The sequence below is a fragment of the Fukomys damarensis genome, unplaced genomic scaffold (assembly GCF_012274545.1).
Source record: "Fukomys damarensis isolate Sample0158 unplaced genomic scaffold, DMR_v1.0_HiC HiC_scaffold_15, whole genome shotgun sequence".
NCBI lineage: Eukaryota > Metazoa > Chordata > Mammalia > Rodentia > Bathyergidae > Fukomys > Fukomys damarensis.
The window spans coordinates 17,056,301-17,082,045 of record NW_022900927.1 but is presented as its reverse complement, the minus strand read 5'-3'; the positions used below and the strand labels follow the sequence as shown (position 1 = coordinate 17,082,045).

Here is a 25,745-nt window from a genome sequence, read left to right as displayed (position 1 = left end):
TGGACTGCACCTCGAGCACCGATCTGCCTTGTCTTTTCTTCTTCCAGTTAAAGTTTACATTTCTCAGTGCCCAAGTATAATTTACAGGTACAGATGGTGGGACAGTAGCTCAGAGTACAGGCTCCAGAGTCATGCTGACATCCAACCCGCTTCTGTAGAATGGGCACAATCTTGCTTCAAAACCTGACTTTCAGGAATAAATGAGGTGATGGCTATGATCTGCTCAGCAGAGTGCCTACCAGCAGCAACCAAATCAGTAAATGTTCGCTTTTGTCATTCCAGCCCTTCGATTTGTTTATATCTTGTTAGGAAATGGAGCTGCTTTAAATTAAAAAGTAAAAGTTGAAATGTCACAGTTTTAAATTCTAATTTTAACTTATGCAGTTGGAAAAGAGAAGTCTGAAGCTTCACAGCAATTGTAGACTTTCAAACCTGCGCCCTTGGGTCTTGAGGACTCTTCTAGTATTTCTGTCTGAATTTTATTACCAGCACACCTAAGAGACTCAAAACTGAGTCTTATAGTAGATGAATCTATTATATAGTAATAGATAATACATATTATATAACTGCATCTTATAATAGATTTTTATATGAGTATAACAAATTTCATTGGTTCATGTTTCCTTTTTATTCATTCTTTTTTTTTTTTTTTTTTTTTTTTTTTTGTGGTGCCCAGGATCAAACTCAGGACCTTGAGGGCCAGGGATTTAGCTCAGTGGCACCACGCCTGTCTTACAGGTGCAAGGTCCTAAGTTCGATCCCCGGTACCTCAAAAAAGAGACAGGAGAAAAGTATCTTCAGAGTTCAGTGGGAAATGTCAGCCTAACACTCTTTGCCCACACAAACCATCAATCAGGACCTTGAGCTTGCCAAGCAGGGACGGTGCCACTGAGCTACATCCCCAGCCCATCCTTTTTATTCATTCTTGCTGCGATTGAGGGCTTATTATGTATAGCATATGTATTAGATACTGAGCTGGATAAAACACCTGTTTTATTTGAATAGGATAAACTCTTTAATAATATTTTAGTCCTTCCTGAGCAACTTTGTGAGATCTTATCTCTAAATACATAAATCATAAAGCTAGGGATGTTACTCAGTATGTGAATACCCCTGCGTTCAATCCCTGGTCTGCAATTTAAAAAATGTATTATAAAATTAATAGTTGCTTTTTGTGGAGAATTTAACAATAGGGATTGCGTACAGAGTAACATTTAGCTACCGATAGTCATATAGTTTCACACAAAGAACTGTTGTGACACAGTGATTTTTTTTCTTTTTTCTGTGTATTTTTACTTTTTAATAACATAGCATACATTCAGTTTGCTATCTTGTTCTCCTGGCTATATAATAAGCATGTTCCTATGTCACTGGATACCCTTGGAAAACATTTTAGTGGCTTGATGATGTTTCATTTTTATTTTATTTATTTATTTTTTTGGTACTGGGGATCGAACTAGGGTCCTTCTGCTTGCGAGGCAGGTGGCCGAACCACTGAGCTAAATCCCCAGCCCAATGATGTTTTATTATATGGTGTATAAATCAACAATTATTTTCCAGTGTTTAAGTATCCTAGTAGTTCGTATCTTTTGAACATGGGTTCTGGTGCCTGCCTGCTACTCCTCATTTCTCATCAGACACCTGGCCTGCCCTGCCTGATGGGCTAGTGCCGTGAGACTACTGTTCGGCTGTTCCAGGCCCAGGGAGCTGAGGTCTCATTGTTTTCTTCCCCCGCACTCAGAGGTGGGGCAGTCAGGATGGTATAACTAAAAAAGGAGAGGCACTGTTAGGCACCTTTCAGCTGTATCAATGTGAGAAATAAACAGATGTTGCAGTAAGTTGCTGGGATTTGAGGATTTTTCTATCATAGCAACTTGTGTTAATCACCCTAATTTGTAGAATTTATCTTATGTACCAATGATGTTGATTTACTATTACACTTTAAAAAAAAAAACACCTTTGCAGTTGTAATGGCCATGCTCTTGTGTCACTTCTCATCGGGGTACTTATCAATCCTTACCACCCCATGAACTGAAGGCAAGTCCGAATTCAGGGTTCAATAAGTAAAAGACCCAGGAGGTTCATTACCACATAGTCTGTCTTTGTCTCTTTCTTCTTTCTTATTGACGTGGAACTAGTCAGTATTTTAGACTGCAAAACTTTCACTGCATAGAAGAAAGTAAATAGATGGGGGAATTCTCTGCTGTTTTGTGAGACTTCCCGGTATTTATTTTAGAGGTAATTAGGGCAATTAGAGAAGCCGAATATAACCTGACTGTGCTGCTTCTCCTTAGTGGTGAGGGCTGCTGGGGATTGGCAGCCTTGGTTCAGAGACCCCTCTTAGCAGCTCGTTGATAGTTACACAGAGAGTGGGCTCTTCAGCGGCCTCCTAGGATGGGAGTGAGTCCATTAGTGCCCTTGTAAACAGCCTGACTTCTGGGAGAAAACTCAGGAAGTAAAATGGTTTTTAGAAGGTCACAGGAGCCAAGCTCAGTCTTCGCGTTCCCCGAGGAAATCAGTTTTAGTGAGCTCCCTGACAGCAGTGCACCTCTATAGCGCAGGTGAAACGGCACCTCTGGGCCAGAGAGGTGGCCTTCGGGGGCCCTGTCCTGCTTCCCGGAAGAGACTGTGACAGGTCAAACAATACTCCTTGAGAGGCTGACATCCACCCCAGCGCGCAGAGGAACTGTGGTGAAGGGGGATTCGGTGCAGGAGTATTAGATTCAGAAGTCTGAGAGGAGACACCAGAACGTCTGGAAGAGGTATCTGAAAGGAGGCTCCACACTCTGTGCTAGCTCAGGTTTGCACAAATGTAGGTGAGTTGGTGTTCTGTAAACCTTTATATATCCAAAAGATTTGGGTCACTCCCTACACCCTACCTCACACTAATTTGGATTGATAAGCTTGATTGATTTGAAGATGTGCGGAGATTCATCTCTTTAAACACAGAACAAACCAAATGATGCAAAATACTTCAAAAAGATAAAGAAGTATATGTGGGCCTGCTCGCCTGTCCTGCAGGGCCCCTTACAAGTGGAAAATTGCACATAATCCTTACTCAATCATTTCTGTGAGGTATGGAAAGGCCCATCTCAGTGAATGGTCTGTGTTACTCAGACTGTGAGGTTCCAGAGACAGGCAGAAATTTGGCTAAGCTGCTGTTCCACTCTCCTTACCCAGGACATTTGGCACTGCGCAGTGCCATTGTTTGTCATCATTACTGGGGACACTCGTATCCTGTAGTAGGTAGAGAGCAGGGACGTTGCTGAACAGTCTCCACTGCACAAGACCCAGCGTCCAACCATCTGGCCTCCAGTGTTTATAGAGCCAATGCCAAGAGACCTCGAGGTAAATAAACAAGGGAAGCTGTAATTGAATGGGGAAAAGAGATAAAACTGACCACGTTTGTTAAGTCTCTGCCAAGCACTGTGGATTAAAGACAGGGTGTCTGCCTTGCTGAGATCATAGATCAGCAGTGAAGGTTTCTTGGTGGGAACTCTCGATTGTGAGCAAGTTATAACCTCAGTTACCAAAAACCCACGAATAATAATAACAGTAATAGTACTTGCCTTGTATGCCTTTGTGAAAATGAAGAAGCCTAAGTAAAGTGAAGTGTGGTAGTACAGGCCTATAATCCCAGTGCTTGGGAGGCTGAGGCAGGAGGATTTCAAGTTTAAGGTCAGCTTGGACCACATAGCAAGACCCTATCTCAAAAAACTAAACAAAACTAAACATTCCAAAAAACGCCCCCCCCAAAATAAAGCATAAGTTAAGTGTGTAGAATGGTGCCTGACAATCTTTAAATTCTTACTTGTTAGCTAATCTCAGTATGGGAATAGCGTTGAAAAGATGTACACTAAAATGCCTGTGTTAATGCTAACTGGCTCCTAGACTGTTATTAAATAAAAACTTTCCAGAAAAGCCATGTATTTCATAATAAGGAAATAATAAAGTTGTTTATGTTACTTCAGAAGGAAGTGCTGGAGTCCGTATTACAGATTCTAAATGTTCTCTTTTCGAGAGTCAGGTCAGAGTTGTCCTGATCACAAGACAATCAGCCATTTTCAGTACTGCCTCTTTCATGAATGTGTGGGGAGCTGTGCATTCTGTCGGGGAAGGAAGTGACGAGAAGTAAAGTGGTTGTCGATACTCCAAGGAAATAAAGGCAGTGCGCATTAGGATTTAGTTTTGCAAAAGTTGCCCGTACATACTCCTGTTTTGCTTAGGTTTTGAAGTGATTTCTCTTTCTGTGGACAAGTCGTAGTTACAGGGAGGAGGCTGAGACTCATTCTGAGCAGACAGGGGTTTGCCTCCTGCTCACCGTAGGGAGCAGGGGAGACCCCGTGGATGCGTGTGAGTGGTCAGACTTCGGAGCCAAGTCTCAGATGTCAGGCCCTGCCCCACTGCTCACTCACTTTTCAGTCTTGGGGAAGTTACTGACTTTCCTTGGGATGCAGTCTCATCTTTGAAAGGGGGATAATTTTGTCCTCAGAAGGTGATGTGACAGTTGTCCTTGTTAACTAGAGTAAAAGACACTGTAGGCAAATGACGTCATTTTCCTTCTTTTTGGCCTGTTGGGGACAGGACCCAGGGCCTTTGCCAAGGTGAATGCACACCCTGCCACTGAGCTCCACTTTGGACCCTTGCAAATGCCGTGTTGTCCCTGGGTCACAAGGTTATTGGACAGCTTTCATTGGAAGAGCTTCCCGGTATTGCCTTACCTTCCCAAAGGAACACCTTCACCAAATTGGTTTCAAAGCCAACTGAAAGCTCACGTAAGGATAGACCCTTGCTGTGCAACCATAAAATTTGGGTCCTTTGAACATGTGCTCCTCACTTGAAACCTATCTCTGAGCTTAGTACTCAGAAGAACCTTATTTGACTGGAGAATGAACAGAATTCACTTTCTTTGATAATGTAAATTAAATACCTTTTCATTTCCACCTTGTTCTTAGATATCCTGAAATTCTGAGCTGAGAAATACTGTTGATTTTCAGGATTAGAATATTTATTTTTCTACTTCCTCCTCTTTTTACCATTTCCATTTTATTATATATTCTGTTTTATTATGTTAATTCTTCTTTGTGATCTGCCTCGGATGCTCTTTGGAAAGAGGTAGGATATAAATAAAGTCACTAAGAGATGTCTAACTCACGTCTGAACAAAACCTTCTTGGGACAGAGCCTAGACATTACTTACATGAAGAGATCTGGTTCTGCACCACCAACAGGAGTATTGTTCACCCACTTTCCTGTAGGTCCTTACCCCGCAAAGGTTGCAGAATTTTAGACGGTTGGTGGATCTGCGTTTATAGCAGGCAAGGTCTCATTTATTATCGTTACTATTTTTAAATACGAGAGATTGAACCTAGAAGGCACTCCACCACCGAGCTCTATCTCCATTGCTTTTTTATCTTTTATTATGAATAGGGCTTCACTAACGCATCAAGGTGTCCAGGATGGGCTCGAATTTGGGATCCTGCTGCCGCAACCTCCCACTCGACTGGGACTGCAGGCGTGTGCCACCACAGCCAGCTCAGATTCATTCTGAGGACAGCAAAATGATGCAAATTCTCCTTTTTAAGACTGAGAATCACACAGGCGTCCGCTAGGTCAGACTGCTGTCAGATGTACAGCTCTCTCTGGGGCACCCTTTCTTGGGGGAGTCACACACCGCAGCCCTGAGGCTACTGGTGACCTTGTGTGAGCCACGAGCCATGCGGCTAAGGCACTGCCCTCTTCTCCACAGCATGGCACCACCCCACCACGGTGTTGTTTTTTAAATATCATCATCGTATTGTAAATGAGGCTCCCCAAGTAGTGTGATGTGCGCAGCAAGACTTCACTGCTTCTCTTTCCTTGGTGACTTCCGGTCTGCATAGGCTTTGGCTACTCTGTGTCCCCTCTGTCCCCGAGGCAGGGCAGCCTTTGTTCACATCCACCTGGCACGCGCTGTGCGGCCTAGGCCACAGTCTTGCCGTGACTGGGAGGGCAACTGGGACGCTCTGTGAGTCAGTGTGGTTTGTGTGTTTGTATTTTAATATCACTGAAACTACTGAAATTGAGTGCCAGACAGCAAGACAGGTTTTCCCGGCCCTTGTCCCTGCTTTGTTCCGTGGACAGTCGCTTGTCCTTGTGACAGGGTGCTGGCTGGCTTTGCTCTACCCCTACGTGGTAGGGTGGTCTAGAGTGATCAGTCATCCAGAGGCAGAGTTAGTGGCTAGTGAGGCATGTATGATGGGTCCCCAGCTGCTGAGGCTCCTGGGAGAGGAGTGGCTGTTCTGGCTGTACAGAGATAAAAGACAAGGTTCCTTCACCCACAAATCTTAAGAGTCTTGCAAGGAAGCCGCCTTGCCCCTTATCCCTAGAAGTCATGCTTGAATCTCAGATTATAACAATTGCCTGGCAAAGGGCACAAGAGGACAGAGCCCAGAGCTTTGTTTTGCAGGCTTAAATAGATCAGGTAGAATTCATCTTGTCTTCCACTTCCTACCTGCCATTGGTCCTTCCTCAACATTAGATCCTGTAAAGGTGTGATGAAATACCATGAGGTCTGACATGTCCCCTCCCCTGTGCTCTTCTGGTACCGGGGTTCGAACTTGGGTCCTTGCACATGAGAGGCAGGTGGCGGAACCATTGAGCTAAATCCCCGGCCCTTGGGCTCTTCTGAATGGTTGGTACTGCTTTCAGGGGATGCTGATGGGGGTTCAATGGGACATTCACTCTTTCCTCTGTGCATACTGGGGGCCAGCCACAGTTGCAGAATTGGGTATCCACTGCTTAGTAAGACACACAGGTTATTGCTCTTGATTTGCTTCCATTCTCAGCAGCTGTTGTCTTAATCTCCATCCCCTCCAGTGCCTAAAGCCAAGCCATCCTTCACTCTGTTTCTTAACTTTAAGCAGGCATTGTTCACTTGTTAAGCAGCATTGCCAGATTGATAGCATAACCCACTAACAATAAACAGTAATTCCTCGTTTCATGAACAGACGCTTTCATCAGAATTTTACTTCTGTTCACGAACTCTGAATGGGTAATGAACATGAATGCAGCTTCCTCTAGTCAGATCGGGGTTGCAGACAGACCTATGCACACTTGCTGGGAAGCTTTTTTGTGTGCTTTTTAGCACACACAGTACTGTACAGCATTATTCAATCCAGCATGGCTCCGAAGAGAGTGCAGAGCCAGCGTGGTGATGAAAAGAAAGCGCAGAGTGGCAATGAAGGTAATAAAGTACAGAGCAAAAGGGTAAAAAGAAGGTTTTGGAGAAAATAACCATTGAATTGAAGAAGGAAACTAGCAAAGTGTGTGCACAGTATTCATGCGAGTGACCTGGCCTCGGAATACAAGATGGTGAAGCTGACAGTCTCGACTACTCTGAAGAATAAAGACACCGTCAAAGGAGCTGATGGGGCCAAGGAGTAATGAGATTAACCAAGCAGAGGACACAAGTGCTGCAAGAGCTGGAAAAACTTGTGTTAGTGTGGCCGAGTAAGTGTGGCTGGCAGGTGGTGGCAGTGGTGAAGCTGTGATCCGTGGAAAAGCCAGGAAACTGCACAGTGATTTACGGCAAGAAAACCCCTCTCCAGGTGTAACAAGAGATGAATGTAAAACCAGTAGGGAGTGGTTTCATCAAGAGAAGTGGCAGCCACTGTGGGACAGGACACGGTGAGGCTCCCAGTTCTGACAAGGCTGCTGCAGAAGCCTACAGGAAAGGATTTCTGGAATTCATGAAGGCAGAAGGGTGCATCGCCCAGCAAGTGCTCAGCTGTAGTGAATCAGGACTCTTCTGGAAGCAGATCACACAGGATGAAAAGGCACCGCCAGGGCACAAGCCCATGAAGGACAGAGTGACCCTTTAGCTGTGTGGGAAGCCAAGCACTCATCTGAAGAGAAAGCCACTGCTGGTCCCGTTTCTAGACCCCTCAGCATCCAAGGAACAGAAGGAGAAGAAGGCCAGACTGCCTGTCGTGTGCAGGGCCGCTGTGAAAGCTTGAATGACAAGGCCGTTGATCAAGGGATGGCCGCACATGGTGATCACACCCACTGTTAAGAAATACCTTTCTAACAACTGCCTGAAAGGTGCCTCCTTCTGACGGACGAAGCACAGCTCAGCCTCCAGCCTTGGAAGATGAGGCCACTGAGTCAAGCTCCTCCCCAACACGACCCCTCTTCTGCAGCCTGTGGACCAGCAAGTGACCTTCAACTTCAAGGAGCTGTGCACAAAGGCGCTCTTCCCCTGGTGTTTTCATGCCTCCGTCGAGATGCCCTTGACTCCGAGAGAGTTCTGGAAGAAACATTTCAGTGTCCCCCACTGCATCAACCGCACAGACAAAGCCTGGGAAGGTGCCATGTGCCGGACCCGAGACTTAGCCAGGGGAGAACTGTGGCCAAAATGGGTCACTGGACGTGACTTTGAAGGGCCCGAGGCACAGGCAGCGGAGGAGATTGTGTCCACGGGCAGGAGTACGGGTCCGGATGTCTGTGGTGCAGACACAGAGGAGCTTGTTGAGGACCCTAAAGAGGAGCTGAGGACAGAAGAACTTGCTCAAGTCCAGAGAGGGTAGCAGAAGGCTCTTGTTGAGGAGCATCCACCGAGGAAGAGGACGACAGAGAGGAGCTCAGCGGGGATGTGGTAAAATGCACTATGGAAAACGGAATGAGTGTCAGGATTTCGTTGAGAAGCACCACCCCGGCATAACTGTAATGAACAGAGTGTTGAATCTGATGAATGATAACGTGGTCTCTCATTTCTGGAGGAGAAAAAATAAGCGACATTATTTTGACAGATTTTTTTGTCAAAATTAATCCTACAGCTAAGAGACAAAGAAGAGAGGAAACCCCTGAAGGAGATCTCCCCGCTGTCCTTATGGAGGGGACTCTCCCTCCAAACAATAACCTCCTCCCCACCCACCTTCCTGTCCTCCAAGCCAGATGATGCTTCAAGCAAGGTTAGTGTTCTCTCTCTTCATGCTGTGCTGTGCTGTACTGTACTTGGTTTCATATTTTTGTGATTAAAAAATACATATATTGTCTGTTATAACTTTTAGTCCTTATTTACACTTTCAGTTTCTCACACTAGAGAAACTATTTGGTATTTACACATGTGTGTCCTATTTGTTTCACTCAAGAGTATCACCTCACTGTGCATCCATTTAGCTATACATGTCTGATTTCTCATTTTTTATGGCTGTGTAGTACTCTGTTTTATAAAAAATACATATAGTTCAGAATGAATTAATCTCATTTGCATTGAACCTAATGGAAAAATTTGATTGGGTTTGCAACCAAAATTGATTTGAAATCATATTCATTGGGGTCAGAATGGATTAACCTGCTGGGAACTTGGCTCAGTGGTTCTGCCACCTGCCTCACAAGCGCAAGGGCCCGAGTTCGATCCCCAGTACCTAAAAAATAAATAAATAAATCAAATACAGAATGGATTAACCTTATTTACATTGAACCTTATGGGGAAATTTGATTCACTTCACAAACAATTTGGTTTACACAGAATCACAGAACGAAATAAGTTTGTGAACCAAGGTACCACTGTAAAGTGCTTGAGATCTCCACCCACCTCAGCTCCCAGCTGACTGGCTGGGGCCCTGCTCTGGGCATGCAGATGAGTGATCACCACCACTGGGTGACATGCAGATCTCAGCTCCCCCTTGGACTCAGAGCGATCCCTGTGCGCCTGAATGGCTGGCTATGATCTCACAGCTGAGGCCAACGAGAGCTTTCTGTCCACTTCACTCTAAGCTGCGAATGAAAACTTTGATTCACACCATCATTCTGGTGAGTGTTCTCCAAAAAAGAAAGAAAAAGTAACCGTTAGAGTCATGCTCAGCTACTTGGAACTTTTTGAGCTTGTATCTTCTCTTACAATTATACTAGCTCAAAGACGGAACAGCCAGAGACAGCATTCCTTCACTCCAAACCTGTTTCCCTTCTGCCTTTTAAAAATTATTAGTCATGGACTTTACTTTTGTTTTCCTCTCTGAAAAATTATGTGACCATATACAGTTGCTAGAGGTATATATCATACTTCCTATGAAAAACATGTTATTTTTTGCAGATTTACTTGCAGTAAATAATGGATTCAATAAATGAATATGAATTCTTAAGGAATTGCTTATTCCATAAACAGACTCTTACCAAGGTTTCCAGAAACCGTTTTCAGCTTAAACAAAAGACAAAACAAATCATAAACCAATCTGCTACTTCCCACAGAATTCTAACGCAGCTTTCACATAATGATCGTGAACATATTTTAATCTTGTTTATGGCAGAAATAAAAATGTATCATCACATTTTTTCTGTTGGCTAGTTCATTGTTTTCCTCATGAATTCAGAGGAGTTCTTTGTCTATTATGAATAATATTACTTTGTCTTAAAAAATAGCTTTCCCTTTTGAACAGTTTTTAAAAAATGTATCTTTGTTCTCACAAAAATGTAATGTCTACGCTGTCAGTGATATCTTTTTGACCTTTTGGTTTCTTTATTTTCTGTATTATACCAAAAGGTGTATTAGATTCTGGGTGATATAAATATTCTTTTATTTATTTATTTATTTATTTATTTATTTATTTATTTATTTATTTATTTATTTTTTTTTTTGAGACAGGGTCTCACTATGTAGTTGAGACTGACCTGGAACTCACTGTGTAGACCAGGCTGGTCTCGAACTCACATCCACCCTCCTGCCTCAGCCTCCCGAGTGCTGGGATTATTACAGGTGTGCACTACCATGCCCAGCAGTACTATTTTGTTTGTTTTTTTGGCTTTTTGGAGACAGGGTCTCACTATGTAGTCCAGGCTGGTCTTGAACTCACAGCATCCTTCTGCCTCAGCCTCCCAAGAGCTGGGATTATAAGCATGTGCCACCACACCCGGCAATATAAATATTCTTAAACATCTGAATTTTTAAATTACATTTTTCAGTTAAAGTTTAATTTACTGGAATTATTCTTTATTTATATTCTTCCAGTTGGATAACCAATGAACTGCCCTGCCCTATGAAATGAGCTGCCCTCTCTGACTGTATTCATATCTTTTCCCAGATTTTTCTCTTTTGCTCCACTGACTTATTTATCATCTAGTATTAGCGCATTTGGAAGCATTTGTCTTTAATTTAAATTTTAAAATACAGTAGTAAAGAATTTTCATTTTTCTTGTTTTACAGATAATTTTCTTCATTTTTTCCATATTTTTCTTTTTTAGTATATGAAATTACAAATAATTTAGGTCCAAAACGTCCTTAAAAGTCTAACTAGAATGAAATCTTCTGATTCACAGGCATGGAATATAGTTCCGATTATTCAAATGTTCTTTTACTTTTGTGAAAAAAAAATACAAGTTTTATAGTGTTCTTTATTTAGGATGTGTACTTGCCTAAATATTTAATAGGTTTTTTTTGTCAGTGAAGTTTAAAATTTTCTCTTTCTTTGAAATTAGGGAAACAATCCCTTTCATAATAGCACCCAAAAAAATATGAAACATCTACAAATCAACCTAACAAAGTAAGCAAAAGACTTCTACATTGAAAACTACAGTACTCTGAAGAAAGAGATTGAAGAGGACATAAGAAAATGGGAAGACATCCCCTGTTACTGGGTTGGAAGAACCAATATAGTGAAAATAGTTATACTTAAAAAACTGTTATACAGATTCAATGCAATCCCTATTGAAATCCCAACAGTATATTTCACAGAACTAGAGAAAACAATTCAAAAATTCAGACATAGAATAGCAAAAGCCATTCTAGGCAACAGAGACATTTCAAGGAGTGTTACAATCCCCAACTTGAAACTGTGCTTCAAAGCCACTGTGCTAAAAACAGCACGGTACTGGCAAAGAAACAGACCTGAGGATCAGAGGAATAGATTAGAAGATGCAAAAACAATACCAGCCATACTCAGCTACCTCATCCTTGACAAAGGAAACAACCATCCTCACTGGAGGAAAGATAGTCTCTTTAATAAATGGTTTTGGAGAAACTGGATTTCAACCTGCCAAAGATTAAAACTAGACTCTTATCTTTTACCATGCACTAAACTAAAACTGAAGTGAATTAAAGATGTAAATATTAAAATAGAAGCACTAAACTTTCTGTAATATAACTTAGGTGGAAGTCTTGAGACATTAGCATAGGAAAAAACTTTATATAGTATGGGAACTAGCACAAAGAATGAAAAAGTGGGATCTCATCTTATTAAAAAACTTCTGTCCTGCAAGAGAAATCACCAACAGAGTTAAGAGATAACCTACATTTTGGGAAAACATTTTTACCAGCTACTCCTCAGACAAAGGACTACTACCTAGAATATGTAAAGAACTAAAAAAAAAAAAAAAAAAATCAGACCCCCCCTAATACAAAGACCCAGTTCAAAAACAGGCATCTGAAAGGAACAGACATTTCTCAGACAAAGAAGTAAAAGCAGCAAATGAACATATGAAAAAATGTTCAACATCACTGGTCATTTGAGCGATGCAGATTAAAACAACACTGAGATTCCACATCACCCCAGAAAGAATGGCTGCTATTAAGAAATCAACCAATAAGAAATGCTTACTGGAGTGTGGGGAGAAAGGAACCCTTCTCCATTGTTGGTGGGAGTGCAGACTGGTGCAACCTCTGTGGAAATCAATATGGAGATACTTTAAACAACTAGGATTGGAAATCCCATTTGACCCAGCTATTTCTCTGCTGGGTATCTTCCCAGAAGAACTAAAAGAATCATACCACAGTGATATACATGCACCCATGTTTATAGCAGCACAGTTTGTAACAGCTAAAATGTGGAAACAGCCCAGTTGCCCATCAACTGGAGACTGGATAAAGAAGAGTGTGTGTGTGTGTGTGTGTGTGTGTGTGTGTGTGTGTGTATAAAATGGAGTACTACTCAGCCATAAAGAACGAGGAACTAGAGACATTTATAGCTAAGTGGATGCACATTGAGGCGATACTCAAGTGAAATAAATAGGACACACGTGTAAATACTGAATAGTTTCCCTGGTGTGAACACTAAAAGTGTAAATATAGATAAAAATGTATAATTGATATTGTGTAATAGGAAGAAAAGGGCCAAAGAAGTAGGGGAAGTGGAAGGGGTAGGAGAAGGAAAGAAGGGAAAAGAAAAAATACGAGAAAAGGAAAAACATGGAAACAAAGTCTTTGTAAATGGGGAAGGGAGGAGGGGGTGAAGGGAGGGCAGGGGAATGGGGTAAAAAATAAGAACCAAGATACATCACGTAAAGGTACAAGATCCTAATGATGAATGGAACTGCATTGTTTACCTAAAATGTACCAATAAACTTAACGGGAAAGAAAACTTTTCTCTTTTTACACAGTTATTATAGAGAAAAACTGTTTTTTGTCCTAATCTTTATTTTAAAGCACGTATTACTTGTGAGCATTTTTAGGCGACCTTTTGGGGTGTGCTTCCTTGTTCAAATGTAAGCATGAGACAGATCATGTTCACTGTGCGTGCTATTTTATCCCCAGCATCCCAACACATCAAGTATTGATAGATAGATGGTTACATGGATGTCCTAAAGAGTATGAGGTGAAATTCATTAATCTTCTCCATTTTCCCTTCCCTTCCTTTTTTCCTTATGCACCTGACACTGAGCTTTTAGCATACTTAGATGACCTGTGCAAATAAATTGGAAAGGCCCTTCAGTTTTTTACTTACCTGTTTAAAAAACAACTTTACTAAAGCATATCTTGTACAGTATAAAAATCACCCATTTCAAGTACACAACTGGACACTATAATTTGGTGGTTTAGCCATAACTCCAAATCAGATACAGAGCATTTCATCCTCCTGAGGAGGCCCTTCCTGCCCGTTGATGTTAATTCATACTGCCACCTGCACTCTTAGCCCCAGGTAACCATTAATTTACTTTTTGTTTCAGTAGATTTGCCTATTCCAGACATTTACTAAATATAGGATTATACAAGTGAGTTTGGTTTACCCTGGAATTTTGTGTAATCCAAATCATACAGGTGTACGCTCGTGTGTTGGCTTCGATTACGTGGTGCCCACTTTTGGAGATTCTTTGGTGTTACCGTGTTTATCTGGGATCCCTGCTCCTTCTAGCGCACACCAGGGTGTGAATGTGGCACAGGGTACTCACACATACTCCCACTGATGGGCGTGTGAGTCATTTTCGGCGTATGTTTATTAGGAATAGGGGTGCTGTTTAATGTTCCACTAGTCTTTTTGTGAACACGATTTTAGTTTTCTACCCAAGTACATACCCAAGAGTGTCACTGCTCGGGTATGAGGGGGTTGTCTGTGAGTTACCTACTGATTTTCATGTGGTATTATAACACCTTACAAAATTATGTTAGAATTACATTTTTGAAACATCATGTCTAGATTTTCTGCATCATTATACAATTATGGTACATATAATCCTGTATTTCATTTTATTGTTACTGATTTTTATTTTTTTATAGATCTTTTTTTGTATAGATCTTCTAAAACATATAATAATACCTCAATAATGATGGAGATAATTACCATTCTTGTTTCTGATTTCAATAGAAATGATTTTTGTATCATTTAGTTTGATGTTTGCTTTTGGTAGTCTTTGTCATGTTTAAGTAATTTAACAAACTTTTCCATATTTTACTTAGCTGCTGAATTTTACCAAACATATTGTGGGAATTAATTTTCTTTTGTTTTATTTATTTATTTACATATTTTTTTGGTACCGGGAATCAAACTCTGGGCCTTGCACTTGTGAGGCAGTCGGCGGAATCATTGAGCTAAATCCTGGCCCAATTTTCTTTTGTTGTTTGTTTGGTTGTGGTTTTTTTTGTGAGGCAGTCGGCGGAATCATTGAGCTAAATCCTGGCCCAATTTTCTTTTGTTGTTTGTTTGGTTGGTTGGTTTTTTTGAGACAGGGTCTCACTGTGTAAGGAGACTGACCTGAACACACTATATAGCCCAGGCTGGTCTTGAACTCAGAGCGATCCTCCTGCCTCAGCCTCCCGAGTGCTGAGATTACAGGCGTGTGCCACCACGTTGGCTTTTTATTTGTTGATATTATAAATTAGGTTTATGGATTTCTTGAAAATGAACTTTTACATTCCTGAAATAAATCTGACAAAGAATAGGATTTCACAGAAGAGGAAATTTAACTGATCAATAAATATGGAAAGGTGCTCAGCCTTAGTTAATCAGAAAAATGTGTATTAAGGTTGTATTCATATACCACTTTTTCCTCAGGAGATTAGCAAAAAGAAAAATGATTTCCTGTACTGAGAATTAAGAAAAAGCACACTCATTGGAAGGAATTTGAATTATCATAACCTTTGGGGAAAGCTATCTGGCAAATATTTTAATACTAATATTTCATGTAATCATTAGATCTTCAAACCCATATCTTAGAAGCTACCCCTAAAGAAATAAAATTACTGAGATTCAGCTGTATAAATACAAAGATCATTTTGCATAATGACAAGAACTTAAAAAAACCTGAAGATTAGTGATTGGATAAAATCCATGTTATATGTGCTTTCAAAAGAAGTAGGGGAAAGGTAAGAAGGGAAAAGAAAAAATTTTGAGAAAAGGAAACCAAGTCTTGAGTCTAAGAACCAGGATAGTCATGTAAAGGTATAAGATCCCAGCGATGACTTTAACTGTATTGTTTACCTAAAATGTACCAGTAAACTTAATGGAAAAAAAGAATTAGTTAAATCTTTACCTATTGATCTATTTCTATTGAAATATTTCTGGGATTTTAAGATTTTTTACTTTTTTAGTGAAATAAGCATGTGTTCCAGATATACACACGATAATCGAAATTTTGTAACACAAACCAGTAATGTGTATAAAAATATCTTGCAGGCAAAGGAAAATATTTGAAAGACTGTGCATTCTAAACCTTAGTTTGGTGACTAGAGGAGTGGAGATGGATAAGGAGAGCTAGAAGTAGTTGACTTTTTAAAGAAAGGAAGCAAAGGGGCTGGCGATTTAGCTCAGTGGTGCTGCCGTCTGCCTTGAAAGCGCAAGTTCCCGAGTTCGATCCCTGGTACCAAAGCAAAACAACAAGAAAAAGGAAGCAAAGACAAATAAAACATATTTATATGTAAACTTAAATTTTTTAATTTTTCTGTGGTACAGAGGATTGAACTCGGGACCTTGTGCTTGGGAGGCAGGCATGGTGCCACTGAGCTAAATCCCCAGCCCTGAAGTTAGATTATTTTAACAGTACAACTATTTTTGTAATGTTTATTGCCAAAACTTTATAATGATGTGTTTTGAACCAACATAGATTAGCTTAATGAAATTATTTGCGGCTATTGATAAGTTGATATGTATTTGTTTCAAATGCATACTCATTGCAAATTCAGCTTGCAAAAGTATAGGGTATGACCTTTATTATTATTTTGTTCTAATATGATTATGTGATTATGGGCTTTTTTGTTTTTTAACCTTAAGTAGAAGAAAAGTTATTTCTAGAAGAATGAATCAACAGAACACCTACAGTTGTGCTCCTTAAATTATACTTTTCTCAGGAGTAATTTCATGAGATTTGGGCACATCTTTAATTAGATGGTAGACTGATTGGGTAAGAATCCCTTCCTCAGTCTGTGTCACCCAGAGTCATTCTGATTAGTAGTGTCAGCAGGTCACAGCTGCACAGACGCCTTATGGGAAAGACTAGGGCCCGGTGTGTAAAGGAGAAGGTCCTGGGCAAATTCTACTCTCCTTGTCTTCCATGTGTGGTGCTGGTCTGGTGCAACTCCTGGTCCGATCATGCTGGCTTCTAAAGTGTTTTATTTTAGCAGTGTTTAATGAAAATTGTGTATCCTGGGTCTTTTCAACTGTTTCCTCCTTCTATCTGCCATTTTCCTTTCCTTCTTGTGAAGACTTGGCTTTCTGGCCTAGGGTCTTTGTTGGTGTGGTGTTTGTTCAATTTTAGCCTGGCTTGGTGATTGCTCACATGGACAGTGGCACCGCCAGTTTCTTCCTCTGCACCTGTTCACGCGGGTAACAGATTTTCCTATAAGCCCAGACTGCCTTGTTGCCTGCTGACATTGCCAGTGTCCTTAGGCAACTTGAATCTCTTTGACCTTCTGAAGGGGCAAAGATTAACCAGGAACTCTGCCTTCATGTGAAGGTGGCAAGGGGCATGGAGATGTCTCTTTGGTTCTTGCTCTTTGGTCAGAAGTCACCAAAGGGTCTGAACTTCATCTGAACATGGCAATAATCAGAATAGAATGAACAGAACAGAAGGGCACAGTTGATTCTGGGACATAAGTTACAATTTCAAGAAGAGGGCAGGACTAGGGTTTTATTATTTGTTTGTGATACTGAGGATCAAACCCAGGGCCTTTGTACTGAGTTACATCTCTATCTCCTTTTTTTCTTTTCCTTTTTTTTTTTTATTGAGTTTATTGGTACATTTAGGGATACAGTACAGTTACATTCATTGTTGGGATCATGTACCTTTACATGGCAAGTCTTGATTCTCATTTTTTCCCCTTACCTCTGCCCTCCCTTCACCCCCTTCTCCCCTCCCCATCTACAAACACTTTATTTTCATCTTTTTATTCTCTCACATTTTTTTCTTTTCCCTTTTTGTTCTTCCCCTACGTATCACACCTTCCCTACATCTTTAGCTCCTTTCCTCCCATTTCTAAATGTCAGTAATCTTATTAGAATCTTATGCATTGTTGCAGAATATTCACACCAGGGAAACTATTTGGTATTTACACATGTGGGACTTATTTATTTCACTTAGGAGTATATCTTCAATATGTATCCATTTTCCTATGAATGAATCTATTCTCTCGCTCTTTATGGCTGAGTAATATTCCATTTTATAGAAAAACCACAACTTCTTTATCCAGTTTCCAACGGATGGGCAAATAGGTTGTTTCCAAGATTTAGCTATTACAAACTGTGCCGCTATAAACATGGGCGCACATACTTCTCTGTGATATGATTCTTTTAGTTCTCTTGGAAAGATACCCGACAGAGGGATGGCTGGGTCAAATGGAACCTCCAGTCCAAGCTCTTTGAGGTATCTCCATATTGATTTCCATAGTGGTTGCACTAGTCTGCCCTCCCACCAACAATGGAGGAGGGTTCCTTTCTCCCCACAACCCCGCCAACATTTGTTATTGTGTGATTTCTTGATAGCAGCCATTCTTTGTGGGGTGAGGTGGAATCTCAGTGTTGTTTTCATCTGCATCTCTCGAATGACCAGTGATGTGGAACATTTTTTCATATATTTTCTTGCTGCTTTCACTTCTTTGTATGAGAAATGTCTGTTCATTTCGGATGCCCATTTTTGGATCGGGTCTTTATATTTGGGGGGACTGATTGTTTTGAGTTCTTTATATATCCTTGATAATAGTCCTTTGTCTGAGGTACAGCTGGTGAAAATTTTTTCCCACATTGTAGATTGTCTCTTAGTTCTGCTAATGGTTTCTTTTGAAGTACAGAAGCTTTTTAGTAAGATGAGATCCCAGTTGTTGATTCTTTCTGCTAGTTCCCGTGCTACTGAGGATTTGTTCATAAAGTCTTTTCCTATACCAATGTCTTCCAGAGTTCTGCCTAACTTACTTTCCAGCAAGTTTAATGTTTCTGTTTTAATATTTAGATCTTTAATCCATTTGGATTTTAATTTAGTGCATGGCGAAAGATAAGGGTCTAATTTTAATCTGTGGCAGGTTGATATCCAGTTTTTCCAATACCATTTATTAAAGAGGCTATCTTTCCTCCACTGAGGATGGTGAGCTCCTTTGTCGAAGATGAGGTAGCTGAGGACATCTGCATTTGTTATTGTGTCTTCCAGTCTGTTCCATTGATCCTCAGGCCTATTTCTTTGCCAGTACCATGCTGTTTTTATCACAGTGGCTTTGTAGTATAGTTTCAAATTGGGAATTGTTACACCTGGTGCCATGTGACTGTTGCCTATAATGGCTTTTGCTATTCTAGGTCTCTTGTGGTTCCAAATGAATTTTTGAATTCTTTTCTCTAGTTCTGTGAAATATAGTGTTGGAATTTCAATTGGCATTGCATTGAATGTATATAGCAGTTTTGGTAGTATGGCCATTTTCTCATTTCCTTTTTAAAAAAACAAGTCTTTGCTAAATTTGCTAACTTGTTCACTCTGGTTTCAAACTAGGGATCTTCCTGCTTCAGTCTCCCAGAGTACTAGGATTGCAGGCATGTGCCACCACACCTGGCTAGGACCAAGGTTTAAGGGGACCAACCTGTCTGTTATACCAGCAAACTAGTCTCTGGTTTACACGATTAAATTTAGAATTTGACTTGGTTAGACTTTGATTCGTGATGGAGTGTCTAATGGACCATAGGTGTAGGAATCGTGACTTAGCAATCAATATTAAAAACTCAGAGCCGGGGGTGGTGGCTCACGCCTGTAATCCCAGCACTTGGGAGGCTGAGGCAGGAGGATCACTGGGAGTTTGAGACCAGCCTGGGCTACATAGTGATTTCCAGGTCAGACTCAACTACATAGTGAGACCCTGTCTCCAAAAACCCAAACCAAAACCAAACAAAACAAAAACTCAGGCAGGTGGTTACTTGTCATTTCTGAGCAGTCTCTAAATTTGTACAGAATCCTGGCGGGTGGACTGGGGAGATGAAATGGCAGCTCTGTCCCATACTGGTGTAGGGAGTTACCCTGTTAATGCTCCTGGCTGTCCTAGCCACCACAGGTCAGGCATTATTTCTGGGGGGGGCCACTCAACCCAGCAGCCTCAGCTGTGACTGAGGTTCCTGCCTGATGTTGTCGTTGATTTAGGGAAATCAGCTGTTCCTTAGTTACTGCAGCACTCCACTTTTAACAGAGGGCAGCTTCTTTTTGCCGTGTAAGGTAGAACACATTTTGAGAATGTGAAATATTAACTTCAAAGGAAGAACATGGAGTATTTCATGGATCCTTACAGGCCACTAAAATGTAAATAGACCTGCAGGAATATATCCCTCAGGAGGGCTCGTTCCACATAGCCAAGAGCCCTTGCCTTGAGGTTTCCGTGTGAGGCTGTCTGCCCGGCTCTGTACAAACAGCAGGCCGCACCTGCAGTGATGAGGCGGTTCTGTGGAGAAACCCATTACACCAGCGTCTGGGTGCTGTTGCCACCAGAACAATTCTAAGCATATACTTACATTTTAAATAAATGATAAAATCAATTTCTAGATGAAGTGTACATTACAAAGTAGAAAGAAACTTTGTGTTATTGCTATATTTATGACTCCATATTAGCTAAAGTGGAACCTGACAGAAAAATATTGATCCCTTCTTAAAGGAGATAAAATACATTTTGAGGTCAGTTGTTTTTCTCCTTATTTGTGCTGTCCAGTGCTTAAAAGCTAATGATGTGAGAGGTGGACTACTAAAGGAATCTGAATTTCTGCTGTCTTGATTCCCAGTATGCTAACTTTGCTAAAACTGTGGGAATAAAGAAAATGTTTTTCATAGTGAAAATATCTGTCTGTTAAAAAGTTATGTGATGACTGTGTACTAGGCTGAAGTAATCCATATCTTTGGAGTGATACTGAAGAGGATTTATTTCTTTTGTTTTATGGTGCTGAGGCTCAAACACAGTGCCTTACACGTGCTAGGTAAGGGCTCTGTCACTGAGCTGCACCCCCAGCCTTGAGGAGGATTTAATATGAAGGCTTCCCTACTGTAGGCAAAGAAGCAGAGTTCTGCTTAATTGCAGCCCTAGCCCAGACTCAGATTGTGACCTGTTCATTCTCTGCTCTCATGAAATGGCAGAGCCTGAGGGGCATAATGTAAATTTTGTCATAACGGCACAGAAACTTGTCATACCCATGTTTGTTATTTAGAATATTTCTATTGATGAATTATTAATTTTAATTTTATTAGGGTTATTATATTAAACAATGGGTACTTAACAGGAAAAGTATCAGAAATAATGTATTGAACTTGTAATATTTATTGAGTTCATTAAAAAAAGCATCAACATTTTTAACATCAACTTTTTTGGTGGACAAAGTCTAAAACAACAACAAAAACAAATTCCTGTATAAACTACAATGAAAATATACCAATAGCACCCTACCCCCCAAAAAAAGCTTTACTCAATATCATACCTAAAGTAGTCTTCACACGACAGTAGCATGTTCCATACACACGTATCACTTATACCGACAGCACATGTGTTTTGCTTTCCTGGCCTTTTTGTAGGACATGCTTGATATCTCACTGATCTTGCTGTTTTATCAGTGGGTTCTTCTTATTTTGCACAATGTGGAGTTAATAGAAACATAAAATATCAATAAAATAAATATTAAATTCTTAGTATGTATTGTGCATTTAGAATAAACATCAGCATTTTCTTATCAGCTATGTACTTACAAAACCTGAAAGATATAATCAGAAATAAATTCCTATATTTGTTTTTGTTTGTTTGGTTTTGGCTTTTGTTGGTACCAGGGATCAAACTCAGGACCTTGCACTTGTGAGGCAGGTGGTGGTACCACTGAGTTAAATCCCCTGCCCAGAAATAAGTTCCTATATCAACTACAATGAAAATATTAATGGAAATCTGCAACAAAATAACTTTGCTTAATTGTCCCACCCATGGCAGTCCTCACATGACTACTGCATGTTCCATGCACGTGTCTCGCTTACAGTAACAGCACATGTGCTTAGCTTTCCTTTTCTACATGAAAGGCCATTCTTGTCACCTCTCTTCTCTTCCTGTTTTGTCAGGAGCTTCCTATTGTATTGTACAATGTGTACTTAGCCGTAAAATATCAGTGAAATAAAATATGAAATATGTAGAGTGCTTAAAATAGACATCAGCATTTTCACTTCAGCTGTGTACTTGCTTACAAAACCTAAACAATAACATCAGAAATAAAAACCTATGTGAACTACAATGTAAATACAAACAAAAGTCTACCATAGAAATAATCTTTGCTCCATCTGTCACATTCCAAGGCAGTCTTCACACATGAAAACTACATGCTCCATACACAGGTGTCACTTACACTGATAGCACATATGCTTTGTTTTCCTTTGTTGTAGGACACAGTTGGCATCTTTTTGTTTTCCTGTTGTTGTAGTAGGGCTTTGTGATGTTGCACCTACTTGTTCACCTGTCAGCTCAACCGTGTGTTCCACAATTTTTTTTGTTCCCTGGAAGAAACATTTTGTTTTTTCTCTGCTGTAAATGATCTCTTATAAGTTCTTGTCCAAATCCCCTACAAAAATCTACTTTGCATGTTATTTTCTTTGTAAACCATCAGACTTTTTATACCACTCATGTTTATTATCAAGTAAAACACAGCCATTGGCCAACACTTTGTGTTTTGAGCAGTATCAACTCATTAACGACTCCACCTCTGGGGATTAAGATTAAGCTCAGTGGTTCTGCTGCCTGCCTTGCAAGTCCCTGGTACAAAAAAACAAAACAAAACAAAAAAACTCCACCTTTGGTTTTGTTGTAGAAAGTTTCCATCTCAGGCTTTCATTCTGTTGAGGTGACATACCGATAGTTTGAGTTTATCATCACATCATTCGGTTTATTACTACACAAATGAGGACCTTGTGGCAGAGTTCCAGGATAAATTTCTAAATTGAAAGCATGAACAAGGGCATAAATTTGTATGCCATATTTTGACATATCACTTTTCCATAAGTCTTTTACATTCCTGCAATTACCATGAGAAATCTTTGCTAAGTGCAGCAGACCTATGAATATTTTCAGTTCAGCTGCTGAGGTGTCATGATAAACACATTTTTAAAATATGGCTATTGGTGCATACAGAGTGTTTTACTTTCAGCCTTTGTGTATTTCACAGCATCTTGTAGCATTTCATCTGTTATAATTTCCAACACTGAATAGCAGTGCTGGCATTCTGTCCAATAGGTTCCACCTCTACCAAGATCCTCACTATATTTTCAGACTTAGTTCTAACATTGGATCATTCCATTGGTTGCATGACCATTTTGCAACATTTCAACTAGTTAAATGTGGATTCACATGTTTTCTTCATCATCTGAATCAAGGAGTTCTGCATTCCCTGTGTCGGTATCAGTTGATCTTGCTCCATTTCACTGTCACAGAAATTTAGGCTTACAAGGCCAACATCAAAGTCATTATTATCTTCATCATCCGTGCATGAACAATCTGATGATTCACTTTTGACCCCCAAAACCTGCAAATCTGGTTTTTTATGTGTCATTGAATTGGGCTACTTCTATCAGAAAAATTAAAAAATAAACCCTTTTTTAAAAAGAAATCCTAATTGCACAGAAATTTAGCAGTGAGCTAAAGATTCAGCTAAGCTAATGATTCTATAAGAAAATATAATGTCTCCTTCACTTACTTTGGCAACATAATTAGAGTTTCTTAGGAACCATTGTTCATAATTGGAATTTACTTAGAATTCTCACAGACAAAAAACACTGACTTCTCTAATTCTGGTGTAAATATGTGCATATCATTAGTTCAGCACAAGCTAAACTTGATCTAGAAGTCCTTGTGCAGCAGATTTCAGGGATGAATGGATCTGCTGCTATGTTTGGTGGGACTTTGGTGGAAGCTGCCCTGAGATGTGTTCTGTTTACCCAGATTTGGGTTGCAGGTGCTCTTTGTTAGCTAAAATGAAAAGCTGCAAGGTATTCTTGTTAGACCTACCTAAATTTAGAGGATTTCACTTCAAATGGAGAATTTAAAGAGTGTCAAACAGGAAACTGCTTATTGTAAACCAAGTTCAGAAAGGTTGTGTTAAATATATGAATGCATCCTTTTGATTTTGTGGGAAGGAGGAAAAGTTAATTTCTTGTGACACAAACCATCACACTTTGTATTAGGTTGTAGTTTGTTTTGTTTTTCTTTTTGTTGAGATGGGGTGTTGTGTTGTCCAAGCTGGTCTCAAACTCCTGGGCTCAAACAATTCTCTTCAGCCTTCTGATAGCTAGGACTACAGTGCATGCCACCATACACAGCTTGTGTGTAGTTTTCTACTTTTTTCTTATATGCAAGTTTCTATCCTGAGCAGATGATTCATTTCCATGGATGAAATTCTTTGCAGTCTCACTGTCAGGTACAGTGCATGATAAAAAGTTACTGATGTAATGAGATTTATAGTATTTCATTTCATAAAAGTTTTAGAAATTGTTTTGAAGAGGGCTGGGGATTTAGCTCAGCAGTTCGGTGGCCTGCCTTGCAAGCACAAGGACCCAAGTTCAATCCCCGGTACCAAAAAAAGAAAAAAGAAATTGTTTTGAAGAAATCAAAGGGTTAGAAATCAAGGAAAATTAAAAGTATTATTAGAATTTATCATGAGGTTTGGTGAATATTATCCACAGAGCTTTGTTCGGGGGGTTGGAAAATTCATGCTTCTTAATTCTCATATTTTTCTATTTCTACATACTTTTTTAGCATTTTGCTGTGAAATATGAATATTGATGCTCACAGTTGGGGCAGCTGAAGAAAGCTGAGATTTTTAGGTACTGTAAAATGTTAAATCATCTGTGATGGTAGCTAAGGCAGAGCCTTGGAAGCAAGAAGAAAACATTTATTGACTTGATTTCATGCTACCAAGATTTCTTGTTACTTTGTGTGATGATTAGGAATTTACTGCAATTAAGATGTCAGATAAAGATGTTTGTTTTCTGTCCTATTTAAGACCAATGAGAATTTGCTTCAAACAGCAGCAAAGGACTTTAGCACAGTAAAGCAAAGTGAAGGTAATTGAACTCTTTGGCTGAAACTTTGAAAATAGGTAGATGAATTATGGTCAAATTCTCTTTCAACTTTTGGTTTCTTGATTTTTCATAATTTGGAATACCTAAATTTTCTACACATACAAGATATGTTTTGTGGTTTAATAATAAAGCAAAACACATATGTCAAATTAGTTCCTATTATCTATATTCCTGCAGAATCCTCTTTGCGGTTTTCAATATGATTTGTTCAATTCTGGGTTATTTGTGAATCAGTTGTTAGGAACATGTTACATGCATACATTCTAGCTGGATGACAATCTCTTTGCCCTTTTATGCACTTGGACCTAAGAGTACCAGAGAGCCTAGGTCAGCGTGACCAACCCACTGAAAGTCCTCTCCTTCTACAACCTGAACCTTCTGCCAGGAGGACACAGAGACTCCACCCATAATCTCTAAGCCATGGTTAAGAGTCCCTTCCCCTTGACCCGGGGGATAATTTCTCAATTAGAGACATCCAAGGTAAAGACTGTACCTAATTAATTAATTAATTAATTTAAAAAAACCTTTTTTTGTACCACGGTTTGAACTCAGGACCTTGCACCTGCAAGGCATGCACAATGCCACTGAGCTAAATCCCCACCCCAGACTGTACCTAATTTAAAAGATCATCTTTGTCAGGTTCTTTACCACTCACAGGAATTTTTTATTATTCATCACAAATCATGAGCAATCTCAATTTTTTTCTTTGTTTTTGGTTTTGGATCTCTTTTTCTTTTTGCAATTCCCATTCATTTTTTTTTTTTTTTTGTACTAGGGGTTGAACTCAAGACCTGAGCTGAATCCCTGGCCCTGTTCCCATTCTTTTTAATACTTCCAAAGAATCTATCCTGGCCGGGCGTGGTGGTACATGCCTGTAATCCCAGCACTCTGGAGGCTGAGGCAGGAGGATCGCTGTGAGTTAGAGACCAGGCTGAGCTACATAGTGAGTTCCAGATCAGTCTCAACTGCATAGTGAGACCCTGTCTCAAAAAACCAAAACAAAAAAAATTG

The 25,745-nt window shown here is 40.1% G+C and overlaps 1 protein-coding gene across 17 annotated transcripts in view; it reads left to right on the top strand.

Moving 5' to 3' along the window:
* Window positions 1-25,745, top strand: part of Bicd1 (BICD cargo adaptor 1) — a 221,839-nt gene that overhangs the window by 58,995 nt on the left and 137,099 nt on the right. Inside the window, exon 1 of one of the 17 annotated variants that reach the window (XM_033763616.1) lies at window positions 8,695-8,950. The exons of the other annotated variants lie outside the window; for them this stretch is intronic. The gene's annotated coding sequence lies outside the window, so the exon portion shown is untranslated. Of the gene's footprint in view, window positions 1-8,694; window positions 8,951-25,745 lie in introns of those variants that run through there. 17 annotated transcript variants of the gene reach the window in all.